The sequence below is a fragment of the Neofelis nebulosa genome, chromosome 8 (genome assembly GCF_028018385.1).
Source record: "Neofelis nebulosa isolate mNeoNeb1 chromosome 8, mNeoNeb1.pri, whole genome shotgun sequence".
NCBI classification, from domain to species: domain Eukaryota; kingdom Metazoa; phylum Chordata; class Mammalia; order Carnivora; family Felidae; genus Neofelis; species Neofelis nebulosa.
In genome coordinates this window covers 8,788,347-8,801,247 of record NC_080789.1, presented here as the reverse complement: position 1 = coordinate 8,801,247, position 12,901 = coordinate 8,788,347, and the positions used below count along the sequence as shown (strand labels likewise).

General features: G+C 44.1%; 1 protein-coding gene across 10 annotated transcripts in view; it reads left to right on the top strand.

Moving 5' to 3' along the window:
• The window catches only part of TNRC6B (trinucleotide repeat containing adaptor 6B), a 257,779-nt gene that overhangs the window by 55,948 nt on the left and 188,930 nt on the right, over window positions 1–12,901 (top strand). For all 10 annotated transcript variants that reach the window (XM_058682112.1, XM_058682104.1, XM_058682101.1 and 7 more), the window contains one exon: window positions 6,389–6,463. The gene's annotated coding sequence lies outside the window, so the exon portion shown is untranslated. The remainder of the gene's footprint in view (window positions 1–6,388; window positions 6,464–12,901) is intronic.

Sequence of the window (12,901 nt, the reverse complement as noted above, 5' to 3'; positions counted from 1 at the left end):
GTGTTTATTCCATAAGAGTTTATTGGAATGTCCTTTGCACTAGCACTGTTTTCAATGATGATAATGCAGTAGTAAATTAAGACTTAGACCCTGCCTTCAGGAACCTTACAACCTAGTAGTATATGCGGCACAAGTGGAAATGTATACCAAGTACAGTCGCTAACTCAGAGGGGGGACCCAGCCAGACCACCTGTGGCAAGAGGGAGGCATCAAGAAAGACTTCATGGAAAAGGTTTCCGTAAGCCTGCATCTTGAAGGTGGGGAAGAAATTTGCCCTGTGAGTGGGAAGCCAGTCCAAGTAGAGACAGCAGGTACAAAGCCACCGGCACATGAAGCCATGTGGTGTTTAAGGAAAACTGAAAGCACTGTGATTTTGTGAGATGAAGCCGAGAGATGAACAGGTACCAGGCCTTGAATACCGTGTAGTGAGAATTGGGGTTTATCTTGAAGATGGATGAGAGACATTGCAAAGGCTGTGTGGGATTGCACTTTATAAAGGTGATTCTAATGCCGGGGGGCGAGGGGGTGGGGGGGTCTCGAGGTTAAGAAAACCAGCGGAAAAAGTAGTTCTAATAAATTGAGTAAGAAATCGCCAGAATTAAAGCAGTGGCAGTAGGAATAGGGAAGAACGTACATCCTGAAATATTCGGGCGTTGGAATCGACAGAGTTTGGTGAGCTCAAGATGCTGATGATGGTGCCAGATTTTTTTATTTGAGTGGGATGGTAGTATTCCCAAGCGAGGCAGGAGGAGAAGAACATAGTTTGAGGGAGGGTTATTTCATCTTAGGTGTGTTGCATTTTAAGGACCATGTGGAACGTGAGATGAAAGGCATTGACATTGGGCAGTTTATAGAAGGCTCTGAAGATCGTACGAAAGGTCAGCACTAGAGCGATTTGGGAGTCATCAAGACGTGGAGTGTAGTTAAATCCATGGGAGAAGGTAAGGACGTATGTGTATAATACAAAGAAAAGGAAGGATGAATTCCCAAGGAACGTGCCAGTAATGAAAGGACAAGCAGAGAAAGACTCTCCAGCAAGAGTCTGCAAAGAAATGGTCTAAGCGGTGCCACAAGTAATGAATTTGGCCCCTTCTGTGGGGTAAAGGGACTAGACATGATCCATGATAGTTGGGGATCAGAACGAGGCTCAATCCTTGAAGCCAGGAGTTGAGTTGAGTTTCCTCACCACAACCCCTGTGCCCTTGTCCCCATGTACAGAAGCAGGAACTCACCCAGCACCACCCTGCCCCTGTTTGTGCATCTGAAAATCAACAGCGTTGACAAAGGCCTTGGGCTGGCTGCAAACCCAGGGAGATAGGAGGACTCAGACAACAGCTAAGAGACCAGAAACTAAAACAGGCTTCCCCCTGGCTCAATGACTGGACCTACAGTATTCTTTTCTTTTTTCTAAGATTTTACTTTTAAGTAATCTCTACACCCAACGTGGGGCTCGAGCTCACAGCCCTGAGATCAAGCGTTGTGTGCTCCGCTAACTGAGCCAGCCAGGTGCCCTGGGATCTACAACATCCTGATATCAAGATAGGAAGGGAACACCCAAATGATAAGACTTAAAGATCATTCTGATTTTTGAATGGGAAAGAGAGGTTAAAACAAAACAATTGAATAATATCCATTATATTTGGTAACGGTATTGATAGGGAAAGATCTCAAATCACAACCATTAATAAGTAAATGAGAGATAAAGGTGTTGTGACCACAGATATAAACTTCTTTTAAAAGAAACTTAACTAGAAGAGGAAAGAGGAGGAGAACACAAAAGCTAGAAGAGATTTTAGGATTAAAGGGGATGTTTTTAGGAATGTGCAGACCAGAATATTTTATAGAACTTCCAAAATGCTGAACTTAGGTAGAGGTGACCTGAAACTGCACAGGTAACATTTCCAGATCTTGGAACAATCGTTAACACTTGTGTATTGGCAGCTAAATAGACTCATCTGCCTGCAGCAGAGTTACCTCCACCTGTGCTGCTTGGGCTTTTCATACTATTATTTGTGTTACTTAATTAAATAGGTTCCTTCTGGCCCACTTGGGCTGGGTGCCCCACTTACAGAGCTGAACGTATGGTACCCTCCTGTCTGCCCCGATTCTCCTGGCATCTGTGCCCACCTCCTGGGAAGACCTTCCCAGCACCCTTGCTGGTGTTTTGCTCCACCCCCACATCTGCTGCTTCACTTAAGATGCTTCTTCCGGGACATCTTGCTTGAAGTTAGGCCAGTTGCCAATGACGTGGGCAGTCAGGGTTTTCAGTGTGACTTGTGACTCAGTTAAAAGTTTATAGTAGGCCTGACCCTTGAGCAATACGGGGGTTACGGGGACTGACCCCCTGTACAGTTGAAAATCCCCCTAGAACTTTTGACTCACCCGTCAAACATAACTACTAATAGTCTACTGGTGACTGGAAGCCTTACCGATAGTATAAGTAGTCAATTAATACATGTTTTGTATGTTTTATGTATTACATACTGTATTCTTACAATAAAGTAATGTAGAGAAAATGTTTTTTTAAATTTTTGAAAAATATTTATTTATTTTTGAGGCAGAGAAATAGAGCACGAGTAGGGGAGGGGCAGAGAGTGAGGGAGACACAGAATCTGAAGCAGGCTCCGGGCTCCAAGCTGCCAGCACAGAGCCCGACGCGGGGCTCGAACTCACGAACCGTGAGATCATGACCTGAGCTGAAGTCGGATGCTTAACTGACTGAGCCACCCAGGCGTCCCAGGAAAGAAAATGTTTTTAAGAAAATCATAAGGAAGATGGGGCGCCTGGGTGGCGCAGTCGGTTAGGCGTCCGACTTCAGCCAGGTCACGATCTCGCGGTCCGTGAGTTCGAGCCCCGCGTCAGGCTCTGGGCCGATGGCTCGGAGCCTGGAGCCTGTTTCCGATTCTGTGTCTCCCTCTCTCTCTGCCCCTCCCCCGTTCATGCTCTGTCTCTCTCTGTCCCAAAAATAAATAAAAAACGTTGAAAAAAAAATTTAAAAAAAAAAAAAAGAAAATCATAAGGAAGAGAAAATACATTTATAGTACTACCCTGTAAAAAAATCCACGTAGAAATGGACCCACGCAGTTCAAACCCATGTTCACTCCAGAGTGAACTGTATATAATAATCTGCATCCCAGAATTATGCCCGGAAATTAAACTGATAGCAATGGTGAGTCCTGGGTAAGGGTAGTGGGAGAGGGGATTTGTCCCTATCACTTGAATTTTTTTAAGTGAGAATTAAATTTAAAAGGATCGGCCTGAGTAATCAAATTTGAGAATTAAAACTATGCCATGTCAGAGGTGGTACTAGTAAAGTGGATATAATTTATTGGATATGTCTGTTTTTCAACTTGGCATATTCCCTAGGAGAGATGTAGGTCTGATCACGTCCCATGAGTAAGGTTAGGCACTGGGCTTGGAGGAGCTCTTGAAGTTTAGCAGGTCTGGCAGTAATCTAGTCCAAGGCCCGCGGAATCTTCCCAACTGTGTGTGAATCTCAAGACAGTTTGGCTGCTCTGCAAGAGGACCGAGAAAACCAGAGTGCTTCAAATAGTTTCAGTGTTACTTGTGACTCAGTTAAGAGTTTATAGTACGGATGGCTATATATGATCCGGTGGTAGGATTATAGTGTAGTTCTGAACATTTCAAAATGACTTTTGAAAGAATTTGCCATTGCTTATACCTTAGAAGGAAAATAGTGCTGTAGATGACTTCAACTAGATAATTCAAAATGTTGATTTCAGAGCCAAATGTTATGTTTATCTTGAGTACAAGTGCATCTGATACAGAGGTTCACAACCCTGTGGGGAAAGTAAGGAAGCTGTTCTGCAAAAACTGGTTTCCTGAGTTCTTGAAAATTGCCCAGTTTCCCTCGCCTGCCCTTCCCGTGCTTCAACTCCTTTTCCCTCTCTGAACATAAGCAAGCATCTGAGCCCGCCTACCAAGCAAGCAAAGGACTGAGCTGGCCACCGTATCCTTCTAAACTTGTCTGGCAACAAGATATGTAATGTTGGGTTACTTTGTGAAGCTGGTACAGAATTTAGATACCTGGTGAGTCTACAGAAGAAGTCATGGTTAGCCTGTGCAGAAACTAATCAGAACAGAGAACTGAAAATTAGGATTGTCCTCTTGATAGTCTGTAATTGACAAAAAAATGAAAGAATCGAATCTATCTTTGAGGTGCTGAGGGTCACACACAACTACATAGCTGTTATCCTCCGTGAGGGCCAGACCCATCTGGGAAGTTCCAGCCAGTTTCTTCAACTCTCCCCAGTGCTGTTTAATGGGAAGGCTCCAGGCTCTACACTGGCGTGCTGAGTTATCAGGAACATGTCAGGATTTAGTTCAGCTTATGTTTATTGAACTGCTCGATACCAAATTCAAAGATGTGTCACCACAGAGAGCCTTTGTTGTCAAGGAGCCCCTGTTGAGTGTGGAAATCAGACCCTCAGACACTACTGATATTATATCGTATGTCTTAGGGGAGGGACACTTTGTGCAGCCAAGGAGGGTACAGAAAACTTTCAGGAGATAATACCTGAGGCAGATCTTGCAAGAGGAGTGGATGAGAATCAGGCTAAGGGCCCTCAGCAGACATTAGTGCATGTGCTGTGGGCAGGGGAACCACATGCAATTCCCATGAATAGGATATGAAGGATATGATGGGGCTAGAGAGATCTTGAATTTTGCCCTAAGGGTAGTGGGTAGTTATTGATTGAATTTGAGCAGTGATCTATTCAGAGGTCACATTTGCTTTTTAGAAAGAAAGATTGCTGGGACAACAGTGTCTGTAGTAGAAGGATAGGGCTAATAATGAAAATATCACCAATACTCACCACAGCTCAATTCCATCTGGGATTTATTTATTCAAACACTGTTTAAAAAATAAGCAAAGGGAGAGTGATGACAGATAAGAGGGCAGCAAGGTGCTTTCAAGATTCCCTGAAGCACACTCTCAAACACTGCAGCATGATGTGGGACTAAAGCTGTACCTCATAATCTGCAGCCTTGGGAAATGGAACGCACTTTCTCGGACAGAAACATTAAGTTTCTTCATCATGAGACAAGGGCACAACTTCCAAATAGTGACAGACTTTCAGACAGCAGTGCGGGTTCTAATCACAGGCCAGTTTCTGTTGGGCTTGCGCGGCCTTGTTTTGGCCACTTTTGCACACACACGGAAGTCCAACCTTAAGCAGGATCTCCTTCTGGTATTTGTTTCTGCCATTGTAAAAGGAAGGGATTGCCTTGGAACCTCTAAATGTCTAATATTAAGTGGCTTTCATTTCATATATCTGTATGTTCACATGTGAGTATGTATTTCATATATAAAGAGAGAGACATTCCATCATGAAATAAACACAATTTTCCTTGCATTTATTAGCAACTTGCTATGGTCTGATTTGATTTTGAAGAGGCCATTCCAGCCATTAGCTGGGAACGGACGCACTGGGGAGGAGCAAGAGTAGAGGCAGGAGACCAGCTAAGAGGCCTCCACAAGTGAGGGATGATGATGGCAGTGGGAAAGAAGAATTCACATACTGTGAATCTGAAGTGACAGGTTGCCGACAAGCTGAGAGAGGGCTGGGATAGGGCAAGAAGTCTAGGATGAACCCGAGGTTCTGACCCAAACAACTGGGTGGAGGCTAAGACAGTGGAGATGGGAGAGTGAAGTCCGGGAGGGCAGTGAAGAGTGCTCTTTGGGATGCATATGAGACACCCTCATGTCAAATGGAGAAGTTGGAAAGGCAACTTGGCATTTTCCTGATAGAACAAATAAGGTAAAATAAAGGATAGAGGTTTAATATAGGTTTTACTGTTTCAGTTCACATTTTTAAAAAAAGATTTTGTGTGTTTGTTTTGTTTGTTTTTAAGTAGGCTCTATGCCCAGCATTGAGCCCAGTGTGGGGCTTGCGCTCACGACCTGGAGATCAAGACCTGAGCTGAGATCAAGAGTCGGATGCTTAACTGACTGAGCCACCCGGGCGCCCCTCAATTTTATTCTAAGTAATCTTTATACCCAATGTGGGGCTCGAGCCCAACCCCAAGATCAAGAGTTGCACGCTCCACTGACTGAGCCACCCAGGTGCCCCTCAGTTCACATTCCTAACCACTTGCCTTTATTAAGCGTGCAGTTGGTGCCCTGCCCTGTACTAGGTGTTTTATATGTATTCCGTTTAAACTTCCAAAGAACCCTATGAGGAAAGTGCTATTGTTATTCTCAGTGTTGAATGAGGAAGCTGAGGCTTGAGAGGCTAGGCCGCCGGCCCCGCAGTCCGTGGTGGTAGACAGAAGAGCCCGGATTTGTGCTGGGCTGCCTGAATTCAGAACCATGCGCTGCCACCTTGCTGTGAGCACGCAGCTCATTGTGATTTTTTTCTCTTTCCAGGGTTTCGGTTTTTTGCACTGAATGTAGTCTAGACTCATCTTCACGGGCTTGTGTTGCCCCAGAATACTGTCGAAGGTAAGTTTTTAAAATTTAAATCTGTGTATTGGCAGTGAGATGGGAGAGTCTCCATCTTCAAAAGAAGAAAAGTACATTTTGACGTTATCACTCCTTCCCCAGCTTGTTCCATGAGGGTCTTTAAAGTGGCCACCACATCATCACATCAACTGATTGCATTTCTACTTCAGTAGGTCCCTTTAAAAAGCACATCAAGGGGCGCCTGGGTGGCTCAGTCGGTTGAGCGGCCGACTTCGGCTCAGGTCATGATCTCATGGTCCGTGAGTTCGAACCCCGCGTCGGGCTCTGTGCTGACAGCTCGGAGCCTGGAGACTGTTTCGGATTCTGTGTCTCCTCTCAAAAATAAATAAACGTTGGGGTGCCTGGGTGGCTCAGTCGGCTGAGCATCTGACTTTGGCTCAGGTCATGAACTTGCTGATCGTGAGTTCGAGCCCCACATCAGGCTCTGTGCTGACAGCTCAGAGCCCGGAGCCTGCTTTGGATCCTGTGTCCCCTTCTCTCTCTGTTGCTGCCCTGCTTTCTCTCTCTCTAAAATAAAGAAAGATTAAAAAAATAAATAAATAAATAAATAAATAAATAAATAAATAAACGTTAAAAAAAAATTTTTTTTTTAAATAAAAAATAAAAAGCACATCAATCTAAATGATTGACACTGACATTCGGTACCTCATCCTTTTTATAAAGCTAGAATTTGTTATTAGGATTTAGCAATCCCACAGTTTCCTGTGAGCATATTCCTAGCTTGTCTGCCTCTAGCCTGTCCTTATTCCGGTCTGTAGTCCACCTTACTGCCAGAACCAGCTTTCTAAATGAGATATTTACCTGTGTCACTCCTTTGCTTTAACAGCTCTCATGGCTCCCAGTTGCTACAGATACCATCCTATAAACCACTTCAAAATCTAATTCCAATCAATGTTTCTGGCTGCTTTTTTAGTGAGCCCCTATCTGTTATAAGCCTTACTAGGCCATTTTCTATTTCCCAAATATTTAGTTGTCTTTCATGGCTTTGTGCCTTGGTCAATGCTTTTCTCTTTGGTTAGAGTTTGGAATAAGAGGGGAAAATACAAGCTATCCACTCTTCTTTCCTGTATCTTTCCTACTGTCCCCTTCTCCCAGACCCTCTGGGCAGAATTTCTTTTTCATCTGTATTCTAGGAGGGCCTGTTATTATTACAGTAATAAAGCAGGGTTTTACAGTAGAGTTATTTATTTGTCTCTGCCTCCTTTACTAGTCTATAAACCCTTTGAGACTTCTTGGAAAGGAGCTAACTGGTTTTTCAGTGCCTATTGGCTGCTCCTAGATACCTTGCTGAGTGCTATGCATATAGTATTTAATTTAATCCTTACAACCCCTCCTCCTGACCAGTATTATGGATGAAAATAATGAAGATCAGAAAGTTAAGTGCCCAAGATTACACAGCTAATAAGTGACAAAGAATACTGATTTTGCTCCTTCAAAGCCAAAGCTCATTCTGCTACACCACTCCAGCTGAGCCCTGGGTGGCATGTGGTAGGGACCCAGTAGATATTTATTGAATTGATATCTATTGCAACTTAAATAAAAAGGACTTTAGTTGATTCAGTCACGCCTACATAGAAATATATTGAGTGTCTATTAAATTCCAGGTATACAGTTTTAAGCAAACTGTGTATACAGACATTAATGAGAGACAGTATCTGGTGTCAGAGGGTTGACCGTCTACTAAGGGAGGCATCTATGTAAGGAAGTAAAGTCAGTGGCATGTTATAGATCACGTACTAGATTTCAGACAGGATCCACCGGGGACGCTGAGGAAGGAATCACCAGTTCTGCCTGGTGGTGGATCCAGAAACACTTTGTAAAAGCTGAGTCTTGAGTGATGAGAGTAGGTATTCTCTGGCGGTACCCGGGGAGACAAAGGCAGAGGGAGCGGTACAAGCAAAAAGATGGAAACCAGAAACAATCTGGCATATTCGTGAAGCTGTAAGTAGTTCATTACGGCTGGAACAAAGGGAAGAAGAGGTCTGGCCCACGACATCGGAAGACACAGGTGAGGGCTGGATCCTGGAGGGCCTTGAAAACATTAACATATTTGCCAACTTTTAGAGAAGACCTGGCACAGATGCTGTGTGATGTACGGTTTTACTCATATCTGGTCATTAACACTTGTCAAGTCCTGTCCCATGTGCGCTGAAGCGCTGCCAGGTCATGACTGTCGGTCACTTACCATGGATGGCAAGCTGGTGATAGCTCTGAGGTGGAATCATGTGCTGAAGCAGAAATCAAATGCTTATGTTGTCACGTCATCTTTGACAACTTTACTACCACTTGTACGCCCCCTCCAGGACCTTTTAACACAAGTGGACTTTGCCTTGACTTTTCATCAGTCTGGTAACACTGATACGCTTGGCCCCTTTGTCACTTCACAAGTGGAACCCCTAAGTCAACCATATACTTCCGCATTGCCTTCTTTATTTTCCCTCCATTTTGTCAAAAGGGCAGTAAAACTCAAGTAGACACGACTATAAGCCTTGGCTTCAAACAAGAATGTCACCAAGGCTTTTTCAAGAAACACCTTAAAAATATTAAGAATAGTTCTAAAACCATGCACGCACACACACACACACACACACACACACACACACAGTAAATTAAAGAAAGAACAAATAGAAAAATAGGTGTTGATATGACATATAGTAAGTAGACAGATACATGGTGTTAATCAGGAAAGATTTTTCGAAATAAAAATTGACTGGATGCTAGGAGGATAGAGAGGCTGATTGGCAGTGAGGGGAAGGGCTTTCAAATGTGGTGTGGACTGCATAGATAGAAATTAAGTTAGCAAGTTGTGTGCAGAGAATAGGAAGATTTTCCCGAGCGAAATGGTATAGTGGGTGCACGGGGAGTAGCTAGAAATAGAGCTGAAAAGTTTATGAAGTAAAAGTCTGCTATTCGTGTTATGGTAATGGGACAGTTGGGAAAATCAGACTGATGCAGAGGAGAGGTTCTGAAGCGGAGAAGTTCCAGATATTGGTTGGAATTGAAGGGACCTGATAAAAAACATTCTCTCCACTGCCTAAGTTCTAAACCACAGACATAGAGGGTGAGGGAGTAAGGCAGGTGGAGATCAAATTTTCACTTCTATGACTAATAAAGTTGACATAGAACTGGTTCGTTTCTAACAGCAAGTCGGTTTTCTCATACTCAGCTCTGGAACTTAACAGGTTTCTTTACCCAACAGCACTATCAGGGATAGACCTGCCTCCTAGAAGAAGGGAGGAGCGGAGCAAAACTAAGGCCCCCACAGGAAAAGGGCTGGAGGAGGGGCACGCCCAGTCTCCCTTCCAGACTCAATGACTGGACAAGTCACTTCACCCTGACAGCCTGCGTTAGGGATATAAGGCCAACAGTAGTAAAGGGATATTGCCCACATGGAAGGAAACATTGAGAGCCAGCAAGTTTTCCTCCCCTAACCCATGCTGGCTCTTGTCTCCTCATGCATTGGTCTGAAGTAGTAATCCAGGTCTTGTGAGGTGTGTCCCTCCTCTCTAGGGCAGAGGGGGTCTCAAGACAGTCCTGCTCCCACTTTCAAGAGGACAGCCCCCCACTACCACCCACTCTTCTCTCGGGTATTCTCTTGGGCAGAATTGATGAGCCAAATAGATTTTGCCCCCAGGAACCCTAAAATGGATCAGAACAGTATATAAATTAACATCAACTCCCAAGGGTCAACAAAATTGTTTCAGCACTGTCCCCACAGCCACCCAGTTAAGAAAGCACTGTCCTGCTCAGGAGCAATAATTCCTGATCAAATTATATTCCCAGAACGCAGTACTCAGTCTTACTAAAGGCTGTAGCAAAGCCACGGTGGCATCCGAGGGAGGGATCTGAGAATCAATTTGAAGTCTGGAAAAGATGGGAAAGTGATTTCGTATGCAAAAGTAGTGAATATCCCAGGCGATACTGGATGATAAAGAACCTGTAAGGTTCTTTGATCTCCACCTGCCTTACTGAGGGAGGGAAGACGGCTGAGGTCCTCTTGTTTGAGCCTCTCCAAGGTATCCAGTTAGCCCACGCCAGTGTGCGCCATCCATGACGTGGACACTTCCACCCGATTTGGAAAACTCTGCCAGCAGGAGGTGAAATTTGGAACTGGGCCTTTCCTATGTCTGGAAAAAACCCAACCAATGTACACTGTCTTCTGCTTTAAAGATTAATCCTTGAAGCATCTCCTTCTTTTTGCAATATTTAGGGATTTATAGTAGTGGCAGCCCCAGGTACCAAGTTCCCTCCCTCCCTCCCTCTAGAAGTTCCCTGCCTTCCTGCCTCTTAGGAGTATAGTGAGAAACCTCTTCATTTCCATTGCCTGTGTAAGCCGAGCACAAACAATTCAAACGTAGAACCTCACTGGTTTCATAGCACGTGTGCTGTTTGAAATTCAGCTGCCTCGCAGCTTATGCACAGCAAATAATTGTTCCCCTCGTTAATATCTAAAAGGCCTGTATGAAGAAAGTCTCTTTTCCCTAAAGTCTAATCTTTGCCTCAGCCATGCCTGCTTAGGAAAAGCTGTGCCTGCATAATTCAAGGTCAGGCAGCAGCCTTCTGTACTTTGAGGCCACCCAAGCCTGCTAATGCTCTATTCCCTTTGCTGAGGCCAGCACGGCTGGCATTTGCTTGCTAGGCCAGAGTGGCCGATGTAGGCTGAGGCCGCTTGCACGGCTGACATTTCGATGAGCTTTTCAGTACCGTCGCCGCCGCCCGCCACCACCACCACGACTGACTGTGGCCCATTTCTTTGCTGCCGCCAGCAAAGCCCACGTGCCTGGTGTATGCCGTCTCGTCTCTATAGAAACAGCCACTTACCTGAAGACAAAGTTACCATAACTACAGTCACCACTAATGTCAAAATACGGTGTGGCTGGTGGTTTGTAAGCTTCTAATTCAGCCTCAGTAGTGTAAACCTGGTATTTGACAGTAAAAACTCGTGTGGCCTGATGCAACCTCTGCAAGGGTAAAGCGTATTGCTCTCTCACTAAAGACCAAGGCCCAAAGTCCTGACCCAACAGAAGCCTTAGAAATTCCATATGCATTTTATTTCACTCCTCCAATTTTCCTTCATGTGTGTTTACCAAAACTCTAGTCCCATGCACCAGATAGTATGGTCTTTGAGAGACCCGGTAAATAGCACTCTCTTTCCCTTGGCTGAGTTCTGTATCAATTGAGAAATCAGATAAAAGAGTGGGGCATTTATTACTAATAAAGCTATAGTGGGGAATGTGGCTTACATCTACAGGCAAGTGAAGTTCCTAGCACTGAACAGGCTTACCTAGTCCCAGGCAATTGTGAGGGGCCTTCATTTAGGGGAACTAGCACAGAGGAAAATGCATACTCCTTGGGGGCAGCTGGCTTCCAAAAGGAAGAGAGAAGGGCTGACCTCACAGGCCTTGTTTCTCCTTCTGACATTAGAAAAGATCCATTGGGACGGGACTTGTGGAAGGTGGAGAGAGGAGCCAGAGGGAAAGCTCGGGAGAAGCGAAGGAGGGTTCCTCTTTTCCAGCACATTAAAATGGAAATGGCACAGAAATCATTGGGGTGTTTTTCTTCATCAGCTGTGCTTGTAATGTATCATCTATGAGATACAGTCTATTTCTGTAAAGCAGAATGAGCACTTAAGGACATTTGTGAGGCAATTTGCATACGACATCTTTCTAGGTAGGTTACTGAGTGTTTCCGGTGCTATTAATTTAATTTTCACAGAAAGAACAAGTTTGTTTCTGCACAACTGTCATTAACAGATGAGGGGCAAAACCAGCTCAAGAAAGCCTGTTTCACTTGCTGGAAGCATGTGTTTCCCGCAAGGAATGGGCAGCGTCAGTTCGTCTGGAGTGAGTGAGGGGGGATGATTAGCAGACCTTCCACTGTACCAATTTTACGGTTCATTTCGTGTCCCATAAATACACATCGGTTCCCCAAAAACCCCATTAGGTGAGCACAGTAGATTTTTTGATGCTCTTCTCCCACCCAACAGATGAGGAAACAGATTCCCACACCAGAACCACGTTACCTGCCTCCCAAGGTGCTGCGTTTATCAAGAGATTCTCTGCCCACACACAAGATACTATGTGCCAAGCTTCTTTCTAGCTTTTAGATTTTGTAGCTATGAACCTTTTAAAGTATTAGAGAGGTTTTAAATTATTAGTTACCTGTATTACATGGAGATTTGTGTCAGTTTGAGTAATTATTGTTCAGTAATTACATATTTAATGAATTAATTTGAATGTTACATATGCTTTTAGTAGTTTCCTTTTGGTACATTTTAATTCATAAAATTTTAACCAATGATTCATTTTATTCTTAGGGGAAAAATTAGTACTTTTTATTGTCTTGCCCTAGGATAGCCCATTCCCATGTAAAAGTAAATTAACTGATATTTAACTTATTAAGCAAATTCTCTTAAAA